General features: G+C 35.4%; 1 protein-coding gene across 1 annotated transcript in view; it reads left to right on the forward strand.

The window, feature by feature from the left end:
- Positions 1–17,194, forward strand: part of LOC145683519 (uncharacterized) — a 375,576-nt gene extending 358,382 nt beyond the window's left edge. The window contains exons 35-37 of the mRNA XM_081754860.1: positions 5,074–5,272; positions 8,021–8,230; positions 16,929–17,194. The gene's annotated coding sequence lies outside the window, so the exon portion shown is untranslated. The remainder of the gene's footprint in view (positions 1–5,073; positions 5,273–8,020; positions 8,231–16,928) is intronic.
- The last annotated feature ends 2,157 nt before the right edge of the window (positions 17,195–19,351 follow it).

Genomic DNA, 19,351 nt, shown 5'->3' on the forward strand with positions numbered 1-19,351 from the left:
AGGAGACCAAGGTAAGAATTGGGCTCCTCACTACATTTGTTGTACTTGCGTGAAACGTCTGACTGGGTGGGCAAATGGTGAACGAAACATGAACTTCGCAGTACCGATGATCTGGAGGAAACCAAAAGATCATCCTTCAGACTGCTACTTTTGTATGACACAGATAAAAGGAATAACCAGTAAATCTAAGCACACAGTACAGTAACCTAATTTGCCATCAGCAATTAGGCTAGTTCCACACAGTGCAGAATTACCTGTACCAGTACCTCCTGCTCATCTTATGGTAAATGAGGATTACGTACTTGAGGCAACTACTGAAGTTCCAAATGAAGAAGATGATCCTACTTATGTAGGAAGCACATCTACATTGGATCCCCATATGATAACTCAGGGTGAAGTAAATGACCTCGTACGGGATTTCAAACTCTCCAAGATACAGGCAGAACTTCTTGCTTCTAGACTTAAAAGCTGGAATCTGCTCCATCGTGACACTAAAGTGTGTATTTCTCGAAACCATCATACAGAGTTTCAAATATACTATTCTCAAGAAAATGATTTAGTGTATTGTAATAATGGCTGTGATGGATACACTCGGACATGCACATATAAGTACAGAGTGGAGATTGTTTATTGACTCTTCCAAAACTAGTTTTAAGGCTGTCCTTTTGCACAATGGCAACAAATTTCCTTAAGTGCCTTTGGCTTATGCAACTAATATGAAGGAAACGTATGAAAACATCAAAATAGTGTTAGAAAGAATTCAGTATGAGAAATACAAGTGGACTGTGCTGTTTCTGTGATTTAAAAGTTATTTCTTTGTTAATGGGTTTTGCAGCATGGTTATACGAAATATTCTATTGTTGTTTCCTCTGCGAATGCGACAGCATGAACAAAGCGGAACATTACATCAAGAAGAAACGGTCATAGCGTGTATTAACTCCTGGACAGAAAAATGTTGTTTATTCCTCACTGGTGAGTCCTGATAAGATAATTCTACCTCCTCTTCACATAAAGCTGGGGCTGTTCAAAAACTTTGTTAAGGCAATGGACAAAAGTAACGCAGGATTTTGTTACCTCAAGGAAAAATTTCCTCGGGTTAGTGACGCTAAAATCAAGGAAGGGATTTTCGTAGGCCCCCAAATAAGATGTTTGATTCGTGACCGAAAATTTGAGGATCTCTTAACACCGGTTGAGAAAGCAGCTTGATGTTCATTTAAACGTTTAACGGAAATTTTTTAGGAAACCAGAAAGCCCCAAATTACCGTGAAATTGTGAGTGATTTCCTGCAATCATTCAAAGAAATGGGTTGCAACATGTTCCTTAAAGTTCACTTTCTAGACTCCCACCTGGATTTCTTTCCTGAAAACCTTGATGCTGTTAGTGATGAGCATGGGAAACGTTTTCATCAGGACATTTCCTCCATGGAGAAGAGATACCAGGACAATGGAACTCACAAATGCTAACTGATTACTGTTGGACACTCAAAAGAGATGTTCCAGAAGCCAAACACAGAAGAAACTCGACAACTAAAACATTTTAGTTAAGGTAAGTAAGTGTTCATTTATTAAGAAGATACCACTCACTTCTTTTGTATTATTTATTAAGTAGACATAAAATGGTGAAACGATGTATACATAATTGAAAATATGTTTTATTTCAAATCTAAGGAGGTATAAACCGTGCTTATATTGTAATTTTCGTGGAAGTTATACGTGATTTTATCTGCACTAATGAATATGGCAAAATGAACAGTACACATAGCATATTTTTATATAAATATGTTTATTTCTCTAGAAAGAATAATGCGATTCTTATGAAACTTAGAGGGCTTACTAAGTATAAATCAAGCTAACATATAATATAATTTGTGTGTTTATATATCTAAGGGTACCCGAGCTACAGGTATGAAAATCGTAAAACAAAAGAAAATTGAAAGGGAAATTTCCCGAATATCCCTCTGTCACGGGAAAACTGAGGGTGATGGAGAAAAACTGATTGCAGATTCGAAATCTGCGTGAAAACTTCTATTAGAATCAGGTATTTTTTTCCGTGTGCCGGAGAAAAAGTATTTTTTGTGGACTAGTGTAATTTATACCGACAAACGCCTTCCTACCCTCAATTCAGCGCCTCCAGAAAACAGTTTCTCCACACGCAACACTCCACCAAAACTAATAGTGGTTGAGTTCTGGTTTCAAAATATTGAAAATAGTTAGATATATCCGGACATAGATTCAACGTCAAAATAATTAGTTTTGTCGTTCTTCTTTTATCTACCTGTTCATACTGGGGGTGGTGAAAAATCAACGATTTCTGGCTTCAATGTTATTACCTAATGGAAAAAAACTAAATTGATACGATAAGCAGTTTTGATACGAATTAAATATCCCAAGAATATAGTTAAACTAGTTGAGTACCTATATTGCAAATAGAGGATGTATTTTTTTTTTTTTTTTTTTTTTTTTTTTGTTCGTCGTCCCGTAGAGGATGTATATAAGCACTTTTGTATATAAGTACAAAAACAGTAATGTTTAGCGAGTATTGGAGTGAACGTTTGAGAAAATGTTTATTATTATTATTATTATTATTATTATTATTATTATTATTATTATTATTATTATTATTATTATTATTTTATCTTATTTTTCTGTTTCAACCAGGAGTGATTTATGCACTACTTTACATTTGAATAATAAATAGCTTCACATTGTGAAACGACACACACTTGTTTTAGACTATTACCCTGCACTTATTAAAAGACACTTTTCTGAGTGCATCAATTAAAATATTATTGACGTCAATCTTAGCATAGTCTGCATCATAGTATATCAGTAATTAGTATTGAATTTTAGGCTTTTCATAAGGATATCTTTGAACTGAAGGCACTAATTTCGTCAGTGAGTGTAACGTAATAATCGGTAGTGTTCAAATTTCTTCTGCTAAAATAAACTATTGAGTTAATGACTGCTAAATAAAGTGAAAGTGATTGATTTCACAAGGCAACATAATTAATTGCATTACACTACTTCCATCTAAATGAAAAAATAGTGTCTCTGTATAGTTATATTGATATATTTAGTACTTGAATTTATTGGACAGAAAACAAATGTACAATGCCAAATCGCATGTTCCAAACCAAATGAACGAAACCTTGAAGGGAGTTCGATGGGATGTCTTACCCTACTCACTATATTAACCCGCCGTCTCCCCTTCTGATTAGTATTTCTTACGATGCATTCAGGAATTCGATGGACTGCAATAGAATTGTACAGGATAATCTATTGAAAAGAGTGTCCTTCGGCTACTACAACCTCTTCCCTCTTTCGGGTAACAAAAGGATTCCGCAATAATAAAAAAAAAATGCATGTTCTTCTCAGTTGATCCACTCGTGAAGCCAGTTTTCGACATGTGAAGTCTTGTTTAGAAACCAAATGCTGCTGAATGCATCGAAAGAAATACTAATCAGAAGTGGATACGGCGGGTTAATATGGTGAGTAGGGTAAGACATCCCATCGAAGTCCCTTCAAGGTTTCGTTCATTTGGTTTGTAACATGCGATTTGGCATTGTCATGAACCAGAATGGCTTTCTCATGTATTTGTCCATACTGCTGACATTTGTCTGTACGTACACTATTCAAATTAAGTAAGTTTGCTTTTTAGCGTTTATAATTCGCCGTTGGACACGTTTGCAGCAGCCCGTACACCACACTGACTTGATCCCACGAAATGTATAGCAAAATCTTCTTGCCAAAAATATCCTGTTTTAATGTCGATGCTGATTGTTCCCCGCGAGACTTCCATGATTTCTTTTACTTGGCATTGTCGTTATAAATCCATTTTTCATCGTTAGCTACTATGCAATGTAAACATTTCTTCTGCTTTGTCTCTCGAGCAACATTTCCCAAATGGTAAGTATTTCGAAACGTCTCTTTGTGTCAATTCATGTTGTACCCGCTTTCCCAATTTCAGAAACATCCCCATTGCTTTCAAACACTTACTACCTGTCGACGGATCAACAATTAGTGTTTCAGAAAAGTGTATAAGTGTCTGAGGTCAGTCTTCCTCCAGTAATGCTTCTAACTGTCTATCGACAAACCTTGTCGTCTTACCAGGACACATTTGGTCACTCATCTCAAAATCGTTATCTTTAAATCTTCGGAACCAAACTCTGCACGCCGTTTCCAGCATCGAACGTTCTCGAGTGTTTTTAGTAAAAAAGCATAAAAACTTTTTACTGACAAAAGATAACTTTCCGTAGCAGAGTTCTTGAGATGAAAGCAGAAGAACACTACTTTCAGCATGCTGTTTTTAGCTACAAAATCTAACACGTTCAAGACACTAGTTAGAATGTTCTTTTCACTTCAGTCGAAAATCACACACAAATGTGAAAGTCCAATGCTTATACTATTAAATATGGCTCGTGTTACTGTTCGTTATCCCTCACTACCACAACTACTGCCATATATTCGTTAACGGCAAGAATTACTTCAAGCATCTGACATAATTTATAATGTTCATATATGCAAAACTAGAAATAGATTTTTGCTTATTGTTCATAAAATTTCCAATACTCCCAAATAAGCATGAAAGTAAAGCTTATAAATGAAACTTAAGCCCGGACTATAAATTGAATTGTACATTTTTACAGAGCCGCAATAACATAGTGCTAGTTAGAACTATTTACAAATGTTTTTTGAGATTAAAATTAGAAGCACGCGAGAAATTCATCTTTGTTACTTAAAAATTTGAAAGTGTATATTTACTATTAGCGAAAACAAAACTATGTCAGAAAACATGTTTTCGTCTTAAATTTGTGACACAAAAATGTGTGAAATAAATGTGGTTAGTATAGAAGTAATGATATTATAAGACTAGCCAAAACGTTAAAACATTATCGACAGTGGTCTATACTTATATGTGTGTGCGTTTTTTCCAGAAAATATTACACCACTTTCACAAGTCATGTGCCCATTTTTTTAATTCTTAATAAAAGTACTTTGGAAGTTAAGACAGAACGATAATTATGTAGAATATTTTTATTAATGTTAACTGACTTCTAATTTGTTTTATTTACAGTTTGCTGACCTTCATTTTGTGGTACCTAATAATCTAGAGCAACGTGGTTACCTACAGAAAGCAATAAATAAATAAATAAATAAATAAATAAATGAAATAAATGATAAACTAAAAATAAAGAAAAAAAGAAAGAAAGAAAGAAAGAAAAAGAAAAGAAGAAACTGGTACTATAATACTTTTTGGAAAGTAGGTTTAAGAAGTAAGTATCATATGTTTATATTTTTATATTGATATCATATACCATACTGGACTAAAATAATTATATATCGAGTATAATTCAGCACCAACGTTTTGAGATGATTTTAATGGAATGATTAAATTTTTCATTAGAAAATATTACTTGTGTTTGGAAAACATTACATAATTTAAAACGTATCAACTTAACGTTCATTTTTTTTATATAAAAATCGCAGTATGTATTGGATCATCTTCCTTTGTTGGTTAACTCTTTGTATTCACAGGGTGGTACAGTGGTAACGGCCGCGGTGGCTCAGTGGTAGAGCGTTCACCTCTGGTGCTTGGGGTCCCGGGTTCGATCCCAGCCCCCGCCAAGTGGACAAATACCGTGTGCGTGGGTTTTCTAGGGGTTCTTCCGTTTCCTCCCACTTTCTTCATTCCACCATTTCATTCATCACTCATCATCACCGTCTCCTTTAGCCTAACCGGCATAACCGTGGGACGTAAAACTCAAAGATTTCATTTCATTTCATTTCTTTGTACTCACAACTCGGATTTGCTTGAAAATTAGGAAAACCTACTGGAAACACATTGAAACCTACCGGCAATAATGAATTCTAACTATAGAATGACGCATTGCATCATTCCCGCCGAAGTCTAGCTCTCGGAGAGATTTTTTACTGGGAGAGATATAGTTCACAGGGAGACTACAAGCTCGGGTATGATGTATGAGTCTCTCAGACACCTTCCGCGAGTGGTGAACGAATCTGTGCATTGGACAAGTTTATTCTGGCTTATACCTAAAAGAAATTACATTATTTGTTTCACATTTAACAATCTAATTGTGAATATCTTATACCTGGAAAGTTGTTATTAATTTTGTTGTTCTGCAGTACTTTTGTGAAGATGAATGTTAGGTATTAAAAGTCGCTTTACTTTTTTCATTAGTAATACACAAAAGAATATACCTGAATAAATAGGAAATGTTATAGTAGTTTTCACCCAAATAGCTATAACAATTACAATCAAGTATAGCTCCTCTTACATAGAAACTTTCCATTGTACCTTCTTTTCCTTGTCAGCGAAAGAGTATTTAGTTTGAAGTAATATTAGAGCAACTCTATAACTAAATAACAATAAGTGTTGTTCTCATTTTAAAATGTAATAATTGAAGAGTTATTGCTACGCATTTCTTTTTTAAGAATTGACACACACACACTCCGGTAATTAACACAAGAACATCGATGTCAATAAGGAAAACATATACTCTAATAAAAAAAAAAACGGTTGTTTTCGAAGTTTACATGAAAAATCGGATATTAGACAAGATTATTTCTAGAATTAAACAACAAAATAATTTGGAATTGCCTTACACATTACTTAGATACAAACAGAGGTTGAAAACAAAATTTTGAAACCGCATTTTTAAATGAAATAGTCGCTACCTGGTTACTGGTTACTAACCTCAACAACATAAGTAAGGCCTACCAATAAAATGTCGGAGTATGTTTAGTACAAGGGGTCCAGAAGCACGTAAAAAAAAACACAAAATTTACAGGAGAAATGAATAATGCAAGTACTTAGACGTAACATATCGTAACCAAATCTAACCTAACCTAACATAAACTAACCTAAGCTAACCATAACTAACCTGAACTTACCTAATATTAGTAGAAATAAGCGAAATTCTATCATTTTTTTTTTTTTGAAAATTATGCGGGACCCCTACACTAATTTAACATAAACTAACCTAACCTAACCTAAACTAAACTAACCTAAGCTAGCCTAAACTAACCTAACGTACTCTAAACTAACCGAATGTGAACAGAAATTACCAAAATTGTAACATTTTTTTAGAGAAAAGAGCTGGACCCCTTCTGCTAAACATAGGCCAAAATGTCTTCTGTCACGTTAGTGCCAGCGTGTCTGATAGGAGCGCATGTGATTTTGTTCATTATGCACTATTTAAGGTTATACAAATTATGTATTTTCTAAGCATACAGAAGTATTTTACATATCTCCAAAAAATAAAAGTTAAAGATGTCAGTCCGTGGCTAGAAACAAGACGAACAAGTTGCTCGTCGCTCTGCTGATCCATCTGCTGAGAAACCGTCTATTTGCAACATTACTTGAGAGATACGGTTTCTTTAAATTGGTTCAGTTATTTAACAAGCTGACCTATTGTGAACCTTCCAGGCTTCCATACACGCGACGAAGGTTTTGTTGTACATTAGTCACTGATTTAGTTCCACATGTTTTTAGTTTTCTCGACTGGACTCGCTATCGAATTGCTCGGTCAGCTCTGTGATGCGAAAGTTGTAGTTAAAAGCAAATGGAGATGAATACAAAAGGCACAACAACATCACCATTCAAGTGAATAACTTATATTTAAAAAAAAAAATTACAAATACAAGCATTAAGATTTCCGTAATACTTTAATAAGTAAGTATTTTTTGCATCTAAGCTTTCATTCAAGTTAACACTATAGGATAAAATCGTGCCAAATCGAAATCTCTGATTATCTATATTTCGTATGTGTGAGTAAGTGTTTGTATATGCGTTAGTGCGTATGCTTGTGTGTGAGTGTGTATACGTATATGAGTATATATTTAATGTAAACAATCAGAGCCTTCCATTAAGTGTGATTCTATCCTATAGTGTTCACAGGGACAAAAACTTGGCAACAACTAGTATAATTATAATATTTAGCTCGCAATAATTGCAATTAATAATTTTCAGGAAATCATATTAAATTAATATTTTATTTTAGGTTACATCATTTCGACTTAGAAATCAAGACAGCAATTCTAACCTGGCTTATTTGCTCTTGGGGAGTAGGGACAATAATAATTATAATAATAAAACATGTTTGAATGAACATCTTTAAGCGCTACAGAGATATTACAATATTTAAGACATCACCAAATTTTCTGCGCATACAAAAATGAATTAATGGTTATTTTGCACTGCTGTCTTTAAGGTAAGTTTATAATTTAATTATAGTTTACATTTAAAGACAAAATAGATATAATTTTCATGAACTAAAGAGTATATTGCTCACTGAAAATATATTTCGTGATTTTACTCCCTTTGCTACTGTTTGATGGGTTTTAAGTAAATTTTCTAGAACGGCTAACACTGTTAATGGCTAGGCCTGTATTTATTTATTGTACGCCCCTGTGCTCTATATAATTTATCGCCCCTCCGAAAACGACCAATATTAGAGTTGAATTCATAGTTTTTTTTTTAAGGTCATTGGGTTCAACGGTTATCACGTTTCATGATGTTCAAGTTCTTCCTCGCCCACTTTGCATGGGGTGCTGAATAGTGACAGTTTTAATCCAATTCAAGTTCAAGATCATACTCCATTCCCCAGGCAGGAGGCGAGATTTTAAAAGTAATTTAAAAAGACAGATAGTGATGAATTCACAGTTTTTGAGCTCACTGAGTTTAACGGTTATCAGATTTCATGATGTTCAAGTTCTTCCTCACGCCCTTTGCATGGGGTGGGAGAGGATGAATTTTAAAAATAATCAGATAAGCTAGCTAATTAGTACCTACTGTAATTAAAGCGAATTAAACACATTAACATATTTTCTCGAGGTTGGAGGGACTTGGGGGTAACTAATTTTAAATATTACTTTATTGTGAATCTTTAAAAGAAATCATGAGGGCCTCGGTGGTTTAGTGGTAGAGCGTTCACCTCTGGGTATTGGGCCTTTGGTTCGATCCCAGCTCACGCCAAGTGAGCTTTGTGGTGGACAAACACCGTGTATGCGGGTTTTCTCAGGATTCCCTCTTTTCCTCCCACTTTCTTCATTCGTTCTCCTCATCATCGTCTCCTTTAGCCTCACCGGCATAATCGTGAGACGTAAAACCTAATGATTTTATTTTATTGTCAAAAATCCAAAATGTTGCCGCCCCGTGCTCTAGCACAGAATAGCACTTACTTAAATACGGTCCTGTTAGTGGTTAGATTAATAAATGTAGCAGAGTTCCATGACTTCGAAGAGGAAGAACAATGTTTGTGTGCTATATTTTAAAATAAAGATCTGTGTAGAAAAATAACATCAACACATTCGGCACTGCAAGGTTTAATTCCTGGGTCAGCTTACATGCACGTTGTTTACTAAACATAGGTTTAAATGCCATTGAAAATGTGAGGAATCAACTTAGCGATTCCTAAAATTATTAATTCGGTACTATTATCAGTCACTTTTTACTTTTTACTTTCAACCATTTTCAGCCCTATGTCGATGGGAGTTAGACTTGACTTCACACGGCATCAAGAGAGTCACTATTTATCTAAACGATCCGCAAAACAATGAAATCAAAACTAATATCAGTCGTTTTCGATTATTTTTATTTCTATCACCGTCCCATCCTTATCAGTGGCATCATCTTACCTGGACAGTACATTTTGAAATTTTTAGGCACCTACATATGTTAAGTTGTTTCAAAAAGAATTAGATTTACATACCGAGAATCATCTTCCTAATATGATCAGCTCACAAGATGGCAAAGTTCTTTTTGTTCTAACGCTAATCATTATGAAGTTATGGCTGTTGCTTTTTTATACTTCCAACTTAGAGATTAGACATAAAGCAAGGATCATGTACGCTACACAATGTATTCAATGTGTTTGTAATTACGATCGATTGTCAGATGCATTATAAGTTCTCAGTCAGGACAACCGTTACGTAAAATGTTGTCTGTAATGTTGAACACGCGTCCACAATTAATCCCTTCAGATGTTGAACATTTCTAATGTTCATCCCATACACAGCAGGCTTCATAAGGCCTCACTTCTAATAGGCCTCACTTGGAAAATGCTGATAGATATTCACGGACAGAGTACTATAATTGATTGGAGCACCATCGCGCGTTAAAAAGTGAGGGAATGGCACGTATTCTGACAATTGTAATTTCAGGATGTGATCTTATAATATGAGTCGATAACCCATCGCCGTTGGAGTCCTGTCGTTGAAGAATGTATCCACAACGAGTGTTCCCACACCATACCGTAAATCCTCACTAACAAGGTACATTCGTGAAGTGTCCCCTCGGGATTCATGTAAAACTGATTTAAATGCAAAGTTCTCCATGGCTCAATGTGTATTGTACTAATTTTAGCTGCCCATATGGGTAATTTGCATATTTATGAGCCTTCATAAGGCCGGAATTCAATCATACACTACTATAACGCTCGGTCACAAAATCGCTTTTAGTTTCTTTAGATGTAACTGAACATGAATGTGGGCATATGGACAACAAATTAGACCACGTACTGCTTCTCTGACACGTGTTATCCACACCTGCCGCCATCTTTGATCCGCCATATTGAATTCAACTTTCGGTTTTTCAAATGGGAATAGGTGCATGTGATACATCAAATTCCTATAAAAATTTTCTCGGAAATTCATTGGTGTAGTGAGTTTTACTGTAGCTTGTACAACTTGCGAGATATTACATGTTAAATCCCCCTAGGTACTTCGCGAACAGACACTGCAGAGTAATATCAGTTACGCTTACGTTTCTGATGTTGACAAATTAAAACAATTTCTAACTGGAAAAGTACTGTAGGTTTAAATTGCACAACATTGGTGTCATAATCTTACAACATTTCTGTGAGTGATTGTTATTACTTCCATGTTATACTATGAACAAGGAAGTATTGTATTACGAACAAAATGCCTAATGTAAATCTAGATACGACCCGATTTTGGTGAGGATCTACGATATCCTATTTACGTCTGTGTGTATGTACGTTCAGAAAACATTTCGTACAATAAATCACGTAAAAGATCACATATACATACGGGGCCCTGCACAACTTTTTAGTGGTTGAATTTGTGAAGTGCCTCACATTTAACACGCAATATCTTGCAAATGGTACAAGCTACCGTAAAACTCACTACACCAATGAAATTTCCGAGAAAATTTGTATTGATTTCGTGTATCACATATACCTATTCCCATTTGAAAAACCGAAAGTTAAATCCAATATGGCGGATCCAAGATGGCGGCTGGTGTGGATAATACGTGTCAGAGAAGCAGTACTTGATCCAATTTGTTTTGCATATGCCCACATTCATATTCAGTTACATCTAAAGAAACTAAAAGCAATTTTGTGACCAAGCGTTATATTAGTGTATGAATTCCGGATATATGAAGGTCCATAAATATGCAAATTACCCGTATGGGCCGCTAAAATTAGTACAATACACTGGGCCGCGAAGAACTTTTCATTTAAATAAATTTTAGACGAATCCCGAGGGGACACTTCGCGAATGTACCTTGTAAGAGGGAAACACCTGTGGACGACGTGTCAAAGCAATGAGAAGTACTAAAATACCAGTACCGCACTTCTGTTTGTTAACATCTCCCAACAGATAAAAGTTTGCACCATAACTAAACAATAATTCAGAGGTGAATATACGGTTTAGTTGTAGCTGCCATGTGACAAATTGAGCAAATTCCAGAAAACGAAATGTGTTATTTTCTGTAAGATGCTAGTGAACATACAACTAATAAGTTTGCCACTTATTCACTGACATAATCAGGCACATAGCCAAGTTGGGGGGGGGTCAGGGGGTTCCGGACCCCCTTCGAAACCATAAATGAAAAGAAAATAATGAAGAATGAAACAGAAAGAAACAAGAAAAAAGAATCAGCGTTAAAAATAAAAGCTAAAGCAAGCGTTTGGTTACTCTTTTTTATGAGGAGCTCTGTATGGAGGAGATGGAGGGTCAAGTTAAAAATGGATATGCCTATTGTAAGGGGGTTATTATTGCATTGGAGCATTCCGAATTCGCGGCAACACTAATCCAGGATATGTTTCCAGTAAAATAATTTAGATTGATCGAGCCCGTGGTGTGATATCCACAGTATTTTATGTCACGTCCCACTCCCCCCCCCCATTACGAAATCCTGGCTAAACGAACCAATATATGTTGCCTGTAAAATAGTTTAGAATGATCGAGCATTTCATGTCTTGGACCTCCCCCCATTACGAAATCCTGGCTACATGCCTGACATAATGCGTATGATTGACGTGCGACTAACACTACTTTCACGAGCTACGCTACAAGTGCATCTATTAGGACTTTTACAGAATGATCCTAACACTATTATACTTGTTATCTCCTCTGTCATTATGCGTTCTAGCTTCCATAGATCTGACTTTTAGAAAATTATTCAGCACTTTGATGGAAGTTCTTTCTTGATGATGACTGTTAAAATATCTGCAATATGCCTGGAGCTTCGTTCTCCAGATATAAGCAAGATCTCAATGTCCTCTGCATGCGTTAAAATCGATCTTCAGCTAGTGTGACACCTGGAACGATACAAACAAATAAACAATCATAAATTCGTAACAATTAGCTTCAGAGCAAAAAAAAAAAAAAAAAATCATCACATACAATTTCTTCGATAATCTGCTATTAAAATGACGTGATATGGTTTCCATTTAAGAATTTTTTAAAATTCAAGATGGAGGATTTCGAGATGAGGGAAGTCATTGTGATCTCCTCATCCTTCCTAACCATCTATATATCGTTGCATTTAATCCATATTATGATGTTTTCATACATTTGGACCAACCAGCGCATTATATGTTATCGAGATGTAGGTGGTGTCTGCTAGGTATAATCGAAAAAGGGGTACAAAGCTTATTATGGCTATGTGTGAAACACAGCTAGAGGATCAACAGATCTGATGGTAGAGGGTACTTAACACTAGTCCCAAATGTAACTTTCGTTTTTGTTCAAGCACTTGTTACAACGGTAGATGAGAATATTCACACCGGTCAAAAAGAAATCCACGGCAAGTTCTCGCAGCCATCGTGAGGTAACGATTCTGACATAGTCACATGTGAAAAAGCGCTGGTCCGCCATATTCTGCTTTAAAGCAAGAAATGGGTGAGTCATTGGTGGGTAGGCCAGAATTATAATGGATGTTTACTCGAATCGTTTGCATCATAAATGTTGAATACACTAAACAGTTCTTTTGTGCTAAATTGCGTATCGCATTATCATTAAGAAAAATTACAGAGCGGCGAAGGATATCAAGACGTTTTCGTTTGACGACACCAGCAAATTTAAAAGTGCCCTGCAACACCTTTCAAAAGTTGTGGTTTCTTCCTGTTCTAAATAATCGATCAGTAGCATGGCTAATACGTTTCAAAATACAGTGTAAAAAAATATCCGTTAATAAGATTAATGCTCCTATTCCATTGGTAATTTCTTCACTGATGGAGTGAATAGATGTAACAGTGTTTCATCACAAGCCAGTACACGGTGAAGAAAAATGTTCCACTCCATCGTGTAACACTACACATTTTTTACTACACATCACCATTCTGTCGTCTTATGGATCTCGTATAGTACAAGTGACACCCATTTCGCACATAATTTTTTATACGTAAACACAGTAATCTCAATGTTCAGCACAAACATCATATGATAGTCCGAATTAAGCTAATATTGAGTGTAATTTCCTTTTTCTAGCCACATGAATACATCTATCTACACGAGCACAGTTTATACAGTGGCTGTGGTACTAAGTAGGTCGACCTCCATGCCGAAGATTGTTGTTAACAATACTAGTCCATCCTTCTTTGGAGACACGACACCATTATATCTTGTCTTGAAATTGATTTCTCTCCATGCATTTCTCCAATCTGCATATCAATGGCAGCAGGTGCAGTGTCTTTGGCTCACAGAAACCACACCACTAACCTTACTTCTTCTCTTGCCCAATTTGCCAGACGTGTCATCATTTATAATACCCACCTCTTGGATATACATGATCAGAAGGCAAAGGCCTCAATTCTGCAACTAGACTAACATGTTATAGCCTATAAAAAATCGTTACGCTCCAGTAAATAACACAAAGGTATGTGCTTTTTATCCTTTTTTCCAACCATTCCACCTATTAAATTGTTTTCAATTAGACATAGGATGAGTTGTAAACATTGTTGAGGGCATTAGAATATATTTTCACCTTCACTTTTGTTTCAAGCTTTACCGTTTACGGTTTGCAGTTCTCCAAAGTAAAACCACGGAATATTTCATTTTTTGCCACTTTTTAAATGCAAAAGTAGGAATACATCATGTAGGTATTCGTATTCGCTAAAACTCGCGCCTTTGTTGCGAGCAGTCTCGGGTTCGATTGCCGGTAGGGACACTCGGTCGAACAAGCGGGAGAGGTTTTCAGCCTAGCCATCCAGAGTGAGGTTTTCCTGGGTTTTCTTCCTTCACACCAGGCAAATTCCGGAATTGGGCCTAAGGTACAGATCCCAGGCCATTCCTTCCTTCAACAAGCTTTTCTTCCTTTCCTTTCCTCGGATCGCCTAGGGACATACGTGACGGACTAAAATGGCCATAGGTGCCGAAAACCCACAAATGTAAAAAAAAAAATGTAGCTATTCGTGAGAGAGAATATACCATTCTTTCTTCTTAAGATATAATGTAATACCATTTAGACTTATGAGTTTCAATAATGAAGAGCGAATCATACATACAATATATGATTGTATGGGAAAGTGAGGTGGGGCCTAATTGAAATCATATATGCCCTTTAAAATATAATATACAATAAAAAAGGACAGATTTGCGTAGTATGTTGTCTGCGTATATGTTTTGTACCTAAATATATGCAAAATAAAGATAGAAATTGTAAAATATTCCAATATTTTATTATACGTTTTGTTGTAAAAGGTACCGTTTGTTATTATCGCTTTAGTCGCTACCAATACGTGCTGCTCACACTTACATTAGTGGTTGCTTGTTGGTGCCCTGAACCATCAATAGCTCTCTATCTCATCCTATTTTTATTCACTCTGGTGTACCTCAAGGCTCTTCTTCTATACCTTTTGTTTGTAGCTGACATGCCGGCACTTCCTCTCAATGTGCACACTTTTCAATATGCCGATGACACTGCTTTTCTCTGCACAGCCCGGACCATTCAACATATTAATTCTTCTCTCAGCATAGCGATTGACTCCTTCCTTCGATGGTGTAATAAGTGGCGACTTCACATCAACTCTACTAAGACGCAGGCAATAGTCTTTATTCCACCTCGCAAGCGCTCTCGAATACAAAAAAATCCGAATCTTCTTAACATCAGTGTCGATGCCACACGAATTCAAACCGCCAAACAGGTTACTTACCTAGGTCTCACTATCGATCATCACCTAACTTGGCGGCCATATTTGAAAGAAATCATTCGCAAGGCCTACAATCGTCTAAATCTACTTAAACGTCTTATTGGCACCACCTGGGGATTACAGCCTACTACAGTCCTGAATACCTATAAGGTATTTTTACGTCCCATCTTGACGTACGGCCACCCTGCCTGGATTAGTGCTTTGCCATTTTTCTATGCCAAATTGAAAGTACTTGAACGCCATGCTTTCCGTTTAGCTTATCGAATCAAGCTCCCGAGTCCAACGCAGGAGTTGTATGACCGCATAACTTTTCGACCCATACTTCATCACATAGAAAAATTAAGATTCAAATTCATTACTTTCCGATTTCAGCAAAGACATCCTTTACTTCTGGACACAATGGACATCGACCGCAACTACGATCTGGGATATAATTTCGTCACTTGCCCTCTATCTTTGCTCTTCTCCCTTTATCTGAAAACAATTCCACCTGACCACCCCGATCATTTTGTCGCTTCTGCCTACTCTTCCGACCATCTTCCCTATCACGTTTCGCCCACATATGTTGCACTGTAAACTCATCATACTAACAGGGCTTCACTCGTCTTCATCACTGTCCAGAGTAGCCCATGGACAAGAAGATAACCAGCATTCGTGTTTTTAACAATTTGTTTGTGTTTGTCCTGTCAAGTGCACCTCATCATCATCTCTCCCAGCCCTAATGATTATGATCACAAGATCATAATGACCAAGTGGATACCATACTTCCATAATATAATGAAATGAAGATGAAATATAGTAAAGTGATATATATATAAAATGATGTTCCAGTCTTCCTATATATCCCTTAGACCAGCTCCAATATCCTCACTGACCCAATCATCTCACTTCTCAACCCGGATAGAGGGCGTAACCCTCGCAAGGGAGCTAGCCTTCGGCTAGCAAAATTAAAAAAAAAAAAAGGTGCCCTGAGAAATCAATCTTCACCAACTACAAAATAAGCTTATGTTTTCTATTTCCAGAAATATCACTCCCTGCCTACCGCTGTTTCCTTTTATCATTAAGGCTCTTTCTAATAATGTGGAACCTAAGTCAAAATATTATTATTATTATTATTAATAATAATAATAATAATAATAATAAGAAGAAGAAGAAGAAGAAGAAGAATAAAATTATTAGTTACAAATTTTATCAGTAAACCTTAAAGCCATCGGTACATTTTAAAGTTGCAACAGAACCATTTCGAGGTGCAGGAGATTTTCTCCAAAATATGGACTGATGGCAACTGTAGTCCCATTCATTTTCTCCCTGTGAGAACTGCCTTTAAAAATCTTAATCTTATCAATTAGATTGTACAAAATATAAGTAATTGATTCTTTTTTCTCTAAAAAAAGTAATTCAGTCTATGCAAACAAATATATAATTTTCTTTTATAAAATTTAGAAAATGTTTTTTCCAATTATAACAATTTCCTCAACTATTGTGAAATAATTTTCTTTTCTTATTGCAGATATGATACATTATTCGGAATTTCTACAGCTAAAAAGCTGCTTTTGAGAAGTGTTTAGTGTATTAGGATTATATTGTTGAAAAAGGAAGCTTTAAAAAACAAAACAAAAAATAATAATAATAATAATTTAATATAGCAATGTATCTATCTAAAATAATGGTTTTGAAACTAAATTTTATGAACAGGAACTAAACAAGAAAGGTTTATGTCTCGTTAAATTGAACACATTTTGTTTCGAAAAGCTAAAAATACTAAAATAAACAGCTAGTCCATAAATATGTGTATCTTTTCGTAGTTAGGATATTTTAATATTTTTTAAGAGAAAGACTCAGTGGATTCTGTGTTTCGTTATTCTTTAGAAGTTCCACTCAAGTTCTCTCTAATGACCAACATATTTGTACATGCCATTCAATATTTCATTAAGGAAGATGTTTCACTAATATTTGTTATGACTGCTCGTAACAGAATCACCCGCTTAGCTCTGTTAGTCTTAAACGTTAGTAGCAAAACACTTGTAAATGTGCAAATATTTAATACATGTGTAAGAGGAAAAGTTACATTTTATATCCAACTTCGACATACGTCATATGTGTCTTACTACCACCCGTACTTAAAACCAATTCCATGTGTTACGTTAAGTGGTTATTGCTGCCAACATCCGTAAAATAATCACATGAGAAATAATATAAATAGCTCAATCACTAATAAAGAAAAGTTTCTGTTGCTAAAGTTATCGAAAGAAAAACAATTTTATATATTAAAATTTGATCATGTGTTGTAAGTAAACCAGTTCATACAAATGAAAGCAATATTTAAACCTCACCAAAATATGAAATAATTGGTTGAGTTGAGTTTATTTTGAGCTTAACCTCCGTTTCAGCAGCGAGGCAATATAAGACAGGATATAAGCAGCGTTAAATTCGAGTTCGATCTTAATCATGAGAGTATACAGTCTGCTTCAGTGCTTATAGCATTTTGTTTCGTTTATATTTATTTACTTGAGACATAAATCTACTGATATGTGTTCAATATCACTTTGTTTTCTATCATGCTCTTAGAAACTGTCCAAGTATATTGGTCATGCGAAAAATAAAACTTTTATATTAATAATCTATGATTACAAAAGAAAGAAGAAGAAAACATGGAAACAATATATTACATAAGCATTATCTCTGTCCAAGATTGTCTTGTTTTGGTCAATGAAGTCAGTAAGTATTTTTTTAAAACTGTGATCACTGGTGGAAATCCCTGAGGGGTTGAGAGGGACATGTCCCCTCCAATCTTGGAACAGGGGAGGACTGTCCCCTCGATAATCCGATTTGAAGTGCGCATTTTAGGATGAAATGTGATGATTTAAGTCCGAATGCCAGAAAGGAAAGTGAGATGAAATTGATGTTCCACCAGCATAAGCCTCAAATCTGCCCACCTCCCAAAGTTGAAGAAAACTCTGAAACTCTGCCCCCTGATCCCCCACAGTATTGTTTCTCAACTTCATAAATATTTTGAACATCTCAAAAAAGGAAGATGATTATGGTAACGGCCTTACCCGTACCCCCTCCCCATTTGCATCGCTGACAGTTATATTATTGTTTTCTCCATACCCTATATCGCAATTTTCCTAGTTCCTTCTCGTATTACACTGGGAGTGATTTACTGTTCCTCTTCCTACTGAATTTATTTTTCTGTAAACCTATACTGTTTTGTATTATTAATAAATTTATTTCTCCTAGGGAATATCATCATGAAAATAGTATAAAATAATATTATACTATAAAATAGTATCACAGCTTTTAAGTATCAATGAAATTACTATTAGAATAGTTCATTACATTTAAGGAAATCCCTTCTCTGTTGTCATATATGTCTTTTATGCCAATCATAGAAGCACATAAAAGATGGTGAAGAATTGAGGACGACTACACTGAATATAAAAGAAAATAACTATAACAATGACAAATTATTATATGTAAACGAACAATAATTAGAATTAAAAATTAAAAGCTCTTGGTGTACGCGGTGAGATTGGTAGTGGCTATACTACATCAGAACTCATGGGAAATCTGTTCGTGCAAATTATTTTTCGTGTGGATTAAGCAAATAAATTGAAATAGTAGAAAATAATGACATGGCGTCTGTGAGCATCAATTAAGCTGAGTGTAGAGGTAGACCTTCTCCAAGGATAACAGCACGCTCTCCTTATCTTTTCCATGTATTTCGTATAGATACATCCAAACAAATAAATTAAAGAAAGGAATAATCAAAATTTTTCCCGAACACAAACCGAATATTCAGAGAATAAACCATACAGTTTCTTATTACTTTGTTGTATTAATTGTTGAGAGAATCTAATCTTGCTCTTCACGAACATGCCTCAAGTAATCTAGCTCCCTCAGAAAATAAATTAAACAAAAGATTTTAAAAAA

Source organism: Thermobia domestica, chromosome 4, assembly GCF_964235325.1.
Source record: "Thermobia domestica chromosome 4, izTheDome1.hap1.1, whole genome shotgun sequence".
Lineage (NCBI taxonomy): Eukaryota > Metazoa > Arthropoda > Insecta > Zygentoma > Lepismatidae > Thermobia > Thermobia domestica.